Here is a 12,488-nt window from a genome sequence, read left to right as displayed (position 1 = left end):
AAATATTAAAGAGCTTAAATATTTCCAAAGACTTTCACATGAGTCTTTCTGGGATGTGGTTATAGTGCTGCAGTCATTTGCAAAATATAGTTATTGAACGACATTGCTTTTACGTATGAAAGTATGTGTTTCTGACAGTGATAAAATCAATATATTAGGTATTCATACAGTCCCTCATAATAGTCCTTGGGGAGATATACTTGGCTCTATATTCTCTTTTTAGGTGATACTATAGTGAAATGGGACAATAAATTTCATAAACTCTCATAAGTGTTCCTAAAGATTTGTGGTAATCATGAATAAAGATTGTTTTAAATGTTTATTCTGATGTTAAGAGGTATAGAATTTTGCAGCAGAATATATCATTTTAACTTTCTTGAATTTAGTATTTGTTTCTCTAATATGACTTTTATAAAAATGTCATAGGACTTGGTGAGTGTAAATGCCACTCCTTTGAATCCTAATAGCTATTTTCTTTCTATTTTTCCCTTTTTATAAGTGGTTACATTAAAATCAAGAGTAAGTTTTAACTTGCTCTGCATTCTGAGGAATGCCAAGTCTGGTAAATTCACACCTAAGACAAACTTCAGAAATGCCAGGGTTCCTGAAGATTTGTTACTAACCCGCATCACCTCGGGGGCAAATCCTTTGCAAAGATGCTTCATGGTACAACACAGTGAATGGCTAACTTTATGAAGTTAGTGGGGACCTAAACTTTGTTCACAAGTCTCTTCCCTTGTGAAACTTATTAAATGAGGAAACTGCTATTATGAAAAGAGATAAAGTTGACATTCCAAGAGGTTTAGGGAAGACAAGGACTAGGTGACCATGAAGTATGCTAATTGAAAAAAATTTACAGTTAATTTACTTATTTAACAAAGTTTTTCTGCATTTGTTTTAAAAAGTCACTGACTAGGGGCTTCCCTGGTGGTCCAGTGGTTAAAAATCTGCCTTGCAATGCAAGGGACACTGATTCGACCCCTGGTCTGGGAGGATCCCACATGCCTCAGAGCAACTAAGCCTGTGCACCAAACTACTGAAGCTGGTGCTGCTAGAGCCTGTGCTCCACCACAAGAAAAGTCACCGCAAGGAGAAGCCTGAGCACCACAACTAGAGAAAGCCCATGTCCAGCACTGAAGACCCACCACAGTCAAAAAATAAAATAAATAAATCTTAAAAAGTCAATGGCTAAATCATTTTATGAGATGAAGAGGCAGCTCTCAAGGAAATTATGGCCTTCAAGTTAAGTTATGACATGTGTACACACGTCTACAGAACACAGCTATAAAAAGTTACAGCTACAAGGGGGATACAAGCAAGAGCTGAAAAGTGCCAAGAAGGAGGGGATTGTTTTCAACCGGGTGATCCTGACAGATGTCATGGAGGAGGTGGCCTAAAAGATGGCCTTAAAGAATGACAACATTCAGTAGAGGTGGTGAAGATGGCTTAGGAAGAGGAGCAGGCATAAGCAGAGGTGTGGTAGTGGGTGAGGATGAAGCAGCTTTGTTACTATTTCATAGTCTGTCTGGCCTCCAGCAGACGTTTGTAAAGGTGTCAACAGTGGAAAATGAAACTGGAAATAGAAGACTAGATCCCAATTGTGATGGGTCTCTAATCCTTCTATGCGGTGTTGTTTTATTAATTAATTATATCTGCTAAATATTTTATAAATTTCAGGTCAGGCACTGGAATTCATAATAAAGAGGAGAGATGAAGTAGTTGCTGGCATTTAAAGCAGAGGGAGGGAGTCAGAGAATTAAGAGTCATTGTTGTTGAATAAGAAAATTCCCCTACCACCACCTTCCACTTTTGGCTTTTTGCTCTGACTTTGTGGAATGTATGACAAAACTCCCTTACCCTTTGTTCTAAGTTTAGCCAAAAAGAGGACGATCAGAGGGTGGAGAGATGGAGAAGCTGGAATATTTGTTCCCCTGGTTTTCTCTCTGCTGGGTCACTTTAAATTGACTGGGTCACCTACTGAAGGCTTTCACTGGGGAACCCCCTCCAATCAGCTATTTGTTTAGTTCTGGAAACTGCTCCTTTCCCTTGCCTTCTCAGAAATGATAAGGACCTTATTATCATTAGCCCTGTGTTATTACACTATCCCTTTATTTAGCTTTTATTGGCCAGTTTGACTGTCATCTCTTGTCTGATGGACCCCTGACTGATGGAACTATTATAGTGTATTTGTTTCTCAAGGCTGCTGCAACCAATTACCACAAATTTCGTGACTTTATAGAAATGTGTTCTCTTATGGTTCTGGATGCCAGAAGTCAGCAGTCAGCATCACTGGGCTGAAGTCCAGGTGTTGTAAGGTAGTAGACCCTCCAGAGGCTCTAGGGGAGAATTTGTTTTTTCCCCTCTTCCCACACCACCTTTTCTTCTGTGTGTCTTTTCCTCTTCTGATGTATGAGATTTCCTTCTGCCTTCCTCTTACATTTGTGATTACATTTAGGGCCCTCCTAGATAATCTGGGACAATCTCCCTCTCTGAAGATCCTTAATGTAAATGATGATGATGACAATGGCTCAGTCATGTCCGACTCTTTGTGACCCCATGGATTGTAGACCACCAGGTTCCTCTGACCATGGAATTCTCCAGGCAAAAATACTGGAGTGGGTAGCCATTCCCTTCTCCAGGAGGTCTTCCTGACCCAGGGATTGTACCTGGGTGTCCTGTATTGCAGGCAGATTTTTACCATCTGCGTCACCAGGAAAGCCCCCTTAAGGTAATCACATTTGCAAAGAACATTTTTTGCTTACAAGGTGAGCTTTATAGGTTTTAGAGAACAGGATCTGATCTCTTTAAGGGGTCACCCTTTGATCCACTTCAGACAGGGGAGTACAGATGTAGGGAAGCACAAGCAGAGACATCCCAACCAGCCTAGTAGCTAAAGGCATGTTTCTGTTGGGGGCGGACTGCCCCCAAATATGCCATGATGTCATATTATTTATTTTGAAGTAAAGAATTAAGAAATGGCCAATGCAAAAAGGACACTTGACCCTCCTTTCTGTCTCCCTAAAAGCAGGAGATAAATCTATCCTGTGAGAGATGCACTCCCTGCATCTGGTGGTAGAAGGACATGCTTATCACAGAGATAAGGAATTTGGGCAGAGAAGCCTGTAGAAACGAATCTTGCTACTTCTTTAATTTACTGCCCGAAGCCCAAACTCTTTTAGATTCTTCACTAATTGAATATGCTAAATCTAAATTTCTCTGTCCAGCCAATTCCTCCCAAATGTATTGTTTCTTGGTCTAAAAAGTATAAAAGCTGCCTGCATTGGCCAATTCTTAGGTCTCAGATTTCTATGAGACTTCTGTGTATATGAATTAAAATTTCTTTTTCTCCTGTTAACGTGTCTTGGGTCAGTTTTATTATTTAATATTAGTCCCAGCAAAAGAGGGGGAGAGGGGGAAATTTCCTCTTCCCTGACACTACCCAAGGAGTAAGAAATATTAAAGCTGAAATTTGCAGGATTAACAGAAATTATCTAGGCAAAGGGGACCATGGGATGGAGTTGTGTAGGGGGCTGTTCAAAGCAATGAATAGCCGGTGCAAAGGCCTGGAAAAAAGATAGAGCATGCTTGACCCATTTGATAAACTTGGAGACTTGACAGCTTTGAGTATGGCTAGTGTGTGGAGTTGAGAGGCTACGAGAGGTTGGTGAGAGGTGGTTGGCAAGAGGTGGAACCAGAAAAATGAAAATTTTGGTCAGTAATATTAAGTAGTATGGATATAGTTCAATTGGCAAAGAGACAGCACAGAAGAACTGATGCTTTCAAACTGTGGTGCTGGAGAAGACTCTTGAGAGTCACTTGGACAGCAAGGAGATCAAACCAGGCAATCCTAAAGGAAATCAACCCTGAATACTCTTTGGAAGGACTGATGTTGAAGCTGAAACTCTAATACTCTAACCACCTGACGATGCTGGGAAAGACTGAAGACAAGAGGAGAAGGGGGCAACAGAGGATGAGAGATAGTTGGATGGCATCATTGACTCAATGGACATGAGTTTGAGCAAACTCCAGGAGACAGTGAAGGACAGGGAAGCCTGGCTTGCTGAAGTTCATGGGGTGGCAAAGAATCAGACTCGACTTAGCGGCTGAACAACAATAACATACTTTGAGGCTTCCCTGGTGGCTCAGGTGGTAAAGAATCTGCCTGAAATGCAGCATACTCAGGTTTGATCCCTGGATCAGGATGTTCCCCTGCAGAAAAGAACGGCTACCCTCTCCAGTATTTCCCAGTATTCTTGCCTGGGAAATCCCATTGGCAGTAGTCCATGAGGTCACAAAGAGTGGACACAACCGAGTAACTAAGTACCACCATACATTATATATTTTTAAAAAGGGACTGATATGATAAAAGTAGAGCTTCAGAAAGATTAATTTAGTGTTAGGCCACAGGGTAGATTGCAGCATGGAGATCCTAGAGGTAGGGAACCCAGTTGAGCAATGTGATGAAAATTTCACCGATGTTGGCTGCTTGGTAAATATCTGAGGGTATTAGACTCTGAGTAGAGTGTGCTCAATGTCATCAATCATTGATAAATATTTATTAAATTCCAATAGCATGTGAGGTTGTGAGTGGTTGAGGAAAATGGAAAAAAAGGTCTAGTGTATGTTCTAGAGCATACAAGGTTTGTAATTTAATTGCACCAAGCTTTCTTTCCCTCAAAATATTACTTCCTATTTACTATTTAGGAAATATTTGATCTACTTGTTATCAGGAGTGTTTTGCCAGATACCACATTAATGATTCTACAAAGAAAAGTCAGTGTCTGAAATTTAATCCTGGAGGTTAAAGGCCAGGAATAAAACATTTGCCAGCATTATTTCCAGCAAAATCTTCAATGACATTAACGAGAAAAATGTTAAACAGAAGCATGTGATTTTGAGTCATGCTGAAAAATGCTGGAAGAAAACAAATGCAGAACAAGTGTTCTGTATAATTTTAGAAATGTAATTTGGAATATCTGATATTTTCTTATGTACTGTAATAATGGATAAACATAAAAGAATGTTCAAAATAGGTTGATCTGGTAAATGTCAACAATTCACTTGTTACTAAGTTGCTTTTTACCTATTGAAATATATTCTTCTGGAATAAAACAAGTAGACCAGGAAGATCTTGTTGATTATTTTAAGTTGGGTGCTCAGGGCTGGTACACCGGGATGACTCTGAGGGATGGGATGGGATGGGGAGGAAGGTGGGAGGGGGGCTCAGGATGGGGAATACATGTACACCCATGGCTGATTCATGTCAATGTATGGCAAAAATCACTACAATATTGTAAAGTAATTATCCTCCAATTAAAATAAGTAAATTAATTTAAAATAAAAGAAAAGAAAAATAAGGGAAAATTTAATACTAAGTTACCTCAATCCTACCCCCTCCCTCCAGCCAAGTTATAAAGGCTGAACAAACAGCCTTTATCTTAAGAGGATAATTTCTATAAATCATGGCTATTATTCATTTTAAACAATTTATTAGACAAGATGAGTATCTACTAGAATAGCTAGCATGCAACTTTCATTCTTCCAAAGAGACAGTTGATGAGTTCATTATACATGGATGGATATGAAACTACATTTAATCTTTTGAAAATTGTGAAATGATAATAGGAGGGTGGAATAAGGATGCTCAGAAATACATCTGTAGCCAGAGTTTAGAAGTAGAGTTAAGTTGAGATAAGACATGCTCAGCTAAGACCCAAGGAAAAAGAAATGTGCTTTACAGAAGGGTCCACAATGGAGAAGGGAAAGTCATCAAGTCCTCTCAAAGAAAGGACTGGAAGAGTGTCAGAAATTTACAGTGTGAGCTTTCATTAAAACACTTTCCTACCCTTCTTACTTTTTCTATACCCATCTGAGAACAATGCTACTGGGGATATAGACTTCAGGGTGCTATGAAATCCTTCTAAAATATGACCAAAAAATTCTTAAATCAATTATTTCAGTGTCACTTTGTACACTAAACCAAGAAGCCAAGTATTTTATTTCCTAATTTTAAAGAACTCTCTGCTATGTTGTCTGAACAAATTCAGTCAATAGACTTATATGATGTCCCAGATGACAGTATAACCCAAGGGCCACTTTGCTAGACATGTAACAAACTCCACCTTTGAGCTTGGGACATATGTATACTTATGGCTGATATATGTTGATGTATGGCTGAAACCAACACGATATTGTAAAGCAATTATCCTCTAAGTAAAAAATAAATAAAAGCAAAAAAAATCTATGATAAGTACCCCTTTCCCATGATGATTTGCTTCCTCAGAAAAACCTGTAGAGGTCCCAAATGTGTATTAAAATATTTCACTCTTTACTCCTTTTTCTCCCCAGTCTGAGCTAGATTTCCATGGGGACATGGTAGGTGGATGGGTATCTTCAGGAACAGTGAGGCATCCTTTACCTCACCCTCCCTTAGCTGTATTACTTAAATCCTGCATCCTTTATAGTCTCTTCCTTCTAAGCTCCTGTAGAGCCATAAAGAATAAAAGAATATAGTACCAAAATGTATGATATTTAGTGTGAAAAATTTATCAGTTGACCATAATAATACAACAATCATGTGACCACAATCCTCAGTTCGAGTACTGTAGCATAGAGCAGGTTAACCACTATTGTCCTTATAAGTTCTTCTAACCAAGGAAAAGTAGTGCCACCAGAGCTCAGTGTCATCTTGAAACTCTGATTCACATTTTGCTTCCAAACATTGGCAGAGATTTAGTGTCAGGAGAGAAAGAAAGAGGGCAGAGAAAATGGAGTAGGAAATAAAGAAAGGCTAGAGATTTTCAGTTTTGTTAGTGTTGGTCAATTTGTGGCAGTTTTTCAGACTTCACCATCTGTGAACTTAAAACTCAATTACAACAAGTCTCCCATTGAGATGTAATTGGGAAACTAAACTTCTCATATCAAGGGAAAAAAACCTCAGTCTAGCCAGATGTCTTCTCTTTAAGAGTTTATGTAGCACCACAATTTAGAAATTCATAAGGATTTCACTCTCAATCTCTAGAATTTTCTTGAATAATCCATCTTATTCTCCTGTAGTCTGTTTCTTAGCCCATCTCCCTTTGTGCACATTTCCACTCCTATTCCTTTCTCTTCGTTTCTGGAATCCCAACCCTATCTTGTTTGGGATTTTTTTCACAGACAGCCTCCGCTCTCATGAGAGCAGAAAATCATATATTAATGACAGATAACCCACAGTAAATTTATGGCTTTGTAGTCATCATGATGCTGGTCTATGGCTGAGAAATTGGTTAATAAGGGAAAATCTGGGGTAGAAAAAAATATTTCTGTCCACAAGTGCATGGTACCAGTAAAAGGTATTGCTTCTTGCCCCCCATCCCCCAATACAGTACATATTTGCTGAATTTATTGGTGATTTTCTTAGTTTTCATGGTTGCTAATGACCAAGTATGATGCTGTTCTTGTTATGTAAGTATTCTGGCCTTGGAAATGCCTTAGAAACGAATGCATCTTGATAACCTAAGTTAGCTTCACGTATCTTAATCTCCTGCCATTAGCCCATCTCACTTTGCTAAATTAGCTCAGATTTCATTGTAATGATATGGTGAAAGATACAGGACTACAATTCACAAATGTCAATAACACTTGCTTTGCAGCCCTCCTTGCTCAGGTTCTTGAAAGAGCCTTGCAGAGGACTCAACACAGTATTGCTTGCTAATTCTCACAGCTCTCTAACCTCCCAAACTCTACTGGATTGTTTTGTTTTTATGGCTAAAAGCCTAGCTATACTGCATGTATTCCTCAGTCTTTTGGCAAAATGCGTGTAATTCATTACAAAATATGTTTTGTGATAATTCTTAATGACATAGGAAAATCTTTTATTACGAGAACAAAAAGATTAAAAACAAATTTTTTTTTTCAGTGTAATAAGCATAATTCTGTATATACACACATACTCACACACACTTTCATATAAAGAAAAAACATTTTTTGGAAAGAATGAACCAAAATGGTTATTTCTGGCTGGTGGATTCATGAGCCATTTAAATTTTCTTACTTATGCTTTTGGGACTTCCCAGGTGATGCTAGTGGTAAAGAACCTGCCTGCCAATGCAGGCGACATAAGAGATGTAGATTCTATCCCTGGGTTGGGAAGATCCCCTGGAGGAGGAAATGGCAACCCACTCCTGTATTCTTGCCTGGAGAATCCCATGGACAGAGAAGCCTGGCAGACTGCAGTCCATAGGGTCACAAAGAGTTGAACACAACTGAAGCGACCTAGCACGCATCTACACATTATACCCTAGGGAAGGAAATGGCAGCCCACTCTAGCATTTTTGCCTGGGAAATCACATGGACAGAGGAGCCTGGCGGGTTACAGTCCATGGGGGTCACAAAGAGTCGGACACGACTGAGCGACTAAGCACACACTCATACTTTTATGAATTTTCCAGATTTTCTCCAGTGAATAGGTAAGGGTATTGTTTCTGAATGAGCGTCTGTTACAAAGTAAATACATTTGCATTGCAAAAAATGAGGCCAAAAGAAAGAAAAAACCTAAAATCTCCTATAATCTTGAGTATTTAAAATTGAAAACATTTTTTTACTACTTCATCACTCATATATGTGTATGAGTGTTATTTGTGTGTATAGATATATCTGTACATGTGTATATGTATCGGTGTGTGTGTATGTCATATGCATCAGTGATAGGGTTAAATTTGCATTATGTTCAACTCAGAATAATCTTTCAATAATGGTCAGATATGAATATGATTCATAACTGGAAATAACAAGCAATATATGGAGAAGAAAATAATACGTAAATTGATCTTTGGATATTAATTAGACATACATGCACACAAAAATATGTAGACACAACTTATTTCAATTAATATAATACTGTCTACAATTTTATTCTTCATTAGTGACACATGGTAACTTTCCACACCATTCCATATTAATTTGTGATGCCTGCTATACTCCATGACATAGCTTATATTGTTAAAGCAATATTTCTTAGACAACTTGATCTGAGCTCATCAAAGTTTATTACTTATTAATGAAGAGATTGCCAAACACCCATGGCCTTTAGTGGTGGTGGGATATTTGAATCACTTACATTTTTCTAAAAAATGTGGGTGCCTGGAGCTTACCTCCAATGACTCTGATCTAATTGGTCTGGGCAACGGTCCAGGAATAAGCATTTTTAAGAAGCACCCTGAAGTGTTTCTAATGTGCAGTCAGGATTATGAACCAACAAGGAAGATATGCTGGTTTGATTTGACACGGGACAAGAAGGACTTACAAACATAAGACTTCTGACTTAGCACAGATTGCTGTTTTGCTTTTTACTTCCTGTGGCCATAATGGAATATTCATCAGTGACAGGGATAAATTTGCAGCCTGGACGAGTCTGAACTACCTTCTCACAATGATCAGGCATGAACCATTAACTAGAAATAACAAGTAGTATATAGAGACACAAATGATAAGTAAATTGATGTGTGGCTATTAATTAGATGTGCCAAGGAACATGGGGTACTCTCTGACAGGAGCCAATTAGTAAACAGGTGGCAAAATGTGTCTAGTGAAGGTCACCTAACAGGGGCACAGCCTTGCTTTTCCTCAAGCAGCTGTCAGGGAATTTCTGTAGCAAGTCCTCTAAGATGCCAAACACTCAGTTTGCTTAATTCTTAGATTTTATGGAAAAGAGTTTCTTCCTCAGTACAGTAGTACATTCAACCGTGTAACAATATATTTCATCCATTCGCAGATGCAAATTTTAATATTTTAACATCTCTGAAATTTGGATGCATCTTAAAATTGAAATCACAAAAATGTTATCACTGTTCAATTGGCAGCATTACTTCTTTTTCTTAGTGGTACATGAAATAGTGTGAAGTGTTAGTTGCTCAGTTGTGTCCGAATATTTACAACCCCATGGTCTGTAGCCCACCAGGCTCCTCTGTCCATGGAATTCTCCAGGTGAGAATACTGGAGTGGGTAGCTGTTCCCTTCTCCAGGGGATCTTCCTGACCCAGAGAGTGAACCCGGGTTTCTCACATTGCAGCTAGATTCTTTACCATCTGAGCCACCAGGGAAGCCCCTGAAATAGTGAAGCATCTTAAAATCAATGGCGCAAAGAAGTATGGTATATTTAAAAATATTTAGTCTCTGACTGTATCTTCACACCTTTATTGCTATCTTCCTGGGAAAAGTCTCCATCATCTTTTGCCTACATTACTATAGTAGCCTCCTAACTTATTCTACTTTCACCCTTTGCTATCTTTCAATCCATTTTCAGCACCCATACCAAAATGTTCCTGTTAAAACTGAAGCCTATACTTCGCTTTAGGCTAAGGCCCTCGCAAGGTAGCTCTGATAGGTGGGTAAGTGCACTTCCTGCTCCTCTTTGCATTTGCTACCATCCTCCCAGCTTCTTCCAAAAAACCCTTAAACTTTGCTTATCATATCATGAGATTAGTCAATGAGTACTCATCCTCACTGTGGTGAGGAGGCTGACCAGTGGTCTTCAACGAAGGTGCTGGCTTTTGGTTCGCTGTCATTCTTGCCAACATTCTGCTATTTTAAGTCTTAGTGATTTACAGGTACAGTTAGATGGGCCTTCCAATCCCCTGCATGTGGTTCCTCAATCTCTCCCTTAGTGATCTTGCCCTTTACCCTGCCTCAGCACTCGATTTCATGGGAAGTCATGCTTTTATTCTGAAACCGTGTCTCTTCCAAAATGTCAGTGTCACGTACTCTACAACTCTTTTGCTGTCTTTCCCGTTCATCCCTTTTAGTATCTGACTTCAATCTTTTAAATCTCACTTGGATCTTCAACCCATGGTGTTACCACCTTTACATTCTCCATCCTTCCCTACCTGCTTCCTGTCTTCCTCTCCCTTGAGACCTCAGCCTAAATTCTATGGTCAATCATTTTAATCATTTCCTTGCACATAACTCTCTTGACCTTTTTCAGTTGGTCATACTGCTTGGGGAAATCACTGATGAAACTCCTTCCAGACCTGGATCCATGGCTGAAAATGACTGTAGCAAAACATACAACTATGCTGATGGCTCTCCCCGCTTACACTGATGATCAATAACCTCAAGAGGACCTTTAAAGCTGCCAGGTAATCACATCATATTTTCCAGGTTTATTTTCTTTCCTACTATCCGGATGGGTATTTTTCACTTTCCTACTTTCCTGAAACCTCTCATATTTTCTTCCCATTCTCACTTAGCTGATAATACCAAGGAAGATGAATAAATCAGAAAGTGCTTCATCAGTTCCCACCATCATATCGAACTCCAAATTGCATTGGTGTTTATATAGTCTAACATTTTTTTTCCCTTCTGGATGAACTGTCAATGTTACCAGCTAAAGCCAAGCTTTCTTCTTGTGTGACAGACCCCATTCTGTCTGACTTACATCCCTCTAAGCTTCCATCTCTCTCTTGCATCATCAGCTTTCCCCTCCTGTACGGGTTATTCCCTTTAGTGTTATTTCCCTCAACTTAAAAACAAACAAACCACTATGACCTCATCACCTGTTTTCTTTCTCTTGCTATTGAGAGCAAAACTCCAGAAAGAGTTGTCTATTCCTGTTGTCTAATTTAATTTTCTCTTGAACCCACTCCAAACAAATGCTCACTCCTACTCTTCACTCTAAGCACTCTTATCAAGATCACTAATGACCTCTAATGTCATTTGCACAATCCAGTGTCACATCTCCATTTTCACCTTATTAGTCAGTATAGATAAATCTCTTAGACACTTTCTCGCCTTCAGGATAGCACTCTTCCTGTTTTCCTTCCACCTCATCAGCTGCTCCTTCTCGGTCTTTTTGCTATTTTTTTTCTTATTTTCCTAACGTATAAATGCTGCACCCTGGGGCTTAGTCTAAGGATCTGTATTTCTTCCTCTGTATACAGTAAATCCCTAGATAATCTTACTGAGTGCCATGTCTTTAAATATACTAAATACCGATGACTCCAAGTATGTTATCTCTAGCTCAGACCTTTTCCCTGGACTCTAGACTTGTATAACCAACTTGTTACTTAACACCTCCACTGGGATGTCTAGTAGGCATCTCAAAGTTAACAAGTCTCAAATGGAACTCTAGATATTTCTCCCCAAGCTGTTCCCTCTGGGAAAAAAAAATAGGTATTTAAGAGTTCTGCATCTTATCTGGCAGAACAGGGAAGAAAAGCAGTGCCTTATTCAGGTAAAAACACTATGCTACTCACATCAGAGAGAGAAAAAAATGTTAAACTTTAATTAATGCTGTGGGTGGATTTATATATTTGGAATTGTAGCAGTTCCATCAAACAAGGAAGTGTATTTTTACCTCCTCTAAACATCTGTGGGTTTAAAAATTCCATTTTAACAGGGAGCTTAGAAAAAAATAGGATTTTTCTTTACTTGCTTTATCAGCTTTCTGTGTCTTATATTTTTATTTGCAAGATGATTTGTGCCATTTAATGAGTTATTTCTTTTAATTT

At 38.8% G+C, this 12,488-nt stretch overlaps 1 long non-coding RNA gene across 1 annotated transcript in view; it reads left to right on the top strand.

Annotated features, from left to right (window-relative positions):
- The window catches only part of LOC145538553 (uncharacterized), an 81,293-nt gene extending 69,435 nt beyond the window's left edge, over positions 1-11,858 (top strand). Inside the window, exon 3 of the long non-coding RNA XR_014077009.1 lies at positions 10,964-11,858. This is a non-coding gene — a long non-coding RNA (uncharacterized LOC145538553). The remainder of the gene's footprint in view (positions 1-10,963) is intronic.
- The last annotated feature ends 630 nt before the right edge of the window (positions 11,859-12,488 follow it).

This window comes from Giraffa tippelskirchi, chromosome 2 (genome assembly GCF_054371585.1).
Source record: "Giraffa tippelskirchi isolate mGirTip1 chromosome 2, T2T-mGirTip1v1.2.pri, whole genome shotgun sequence".
NCBI lineage: Eukaryota > Metazoa > Chordata > Mammalia > Artiodactyla > Giraffidae > Giraffa > Giraffa tippelskirchi.
This window is presented reverse-complemented; position numbering and strand designations above follow the sequence as displayed.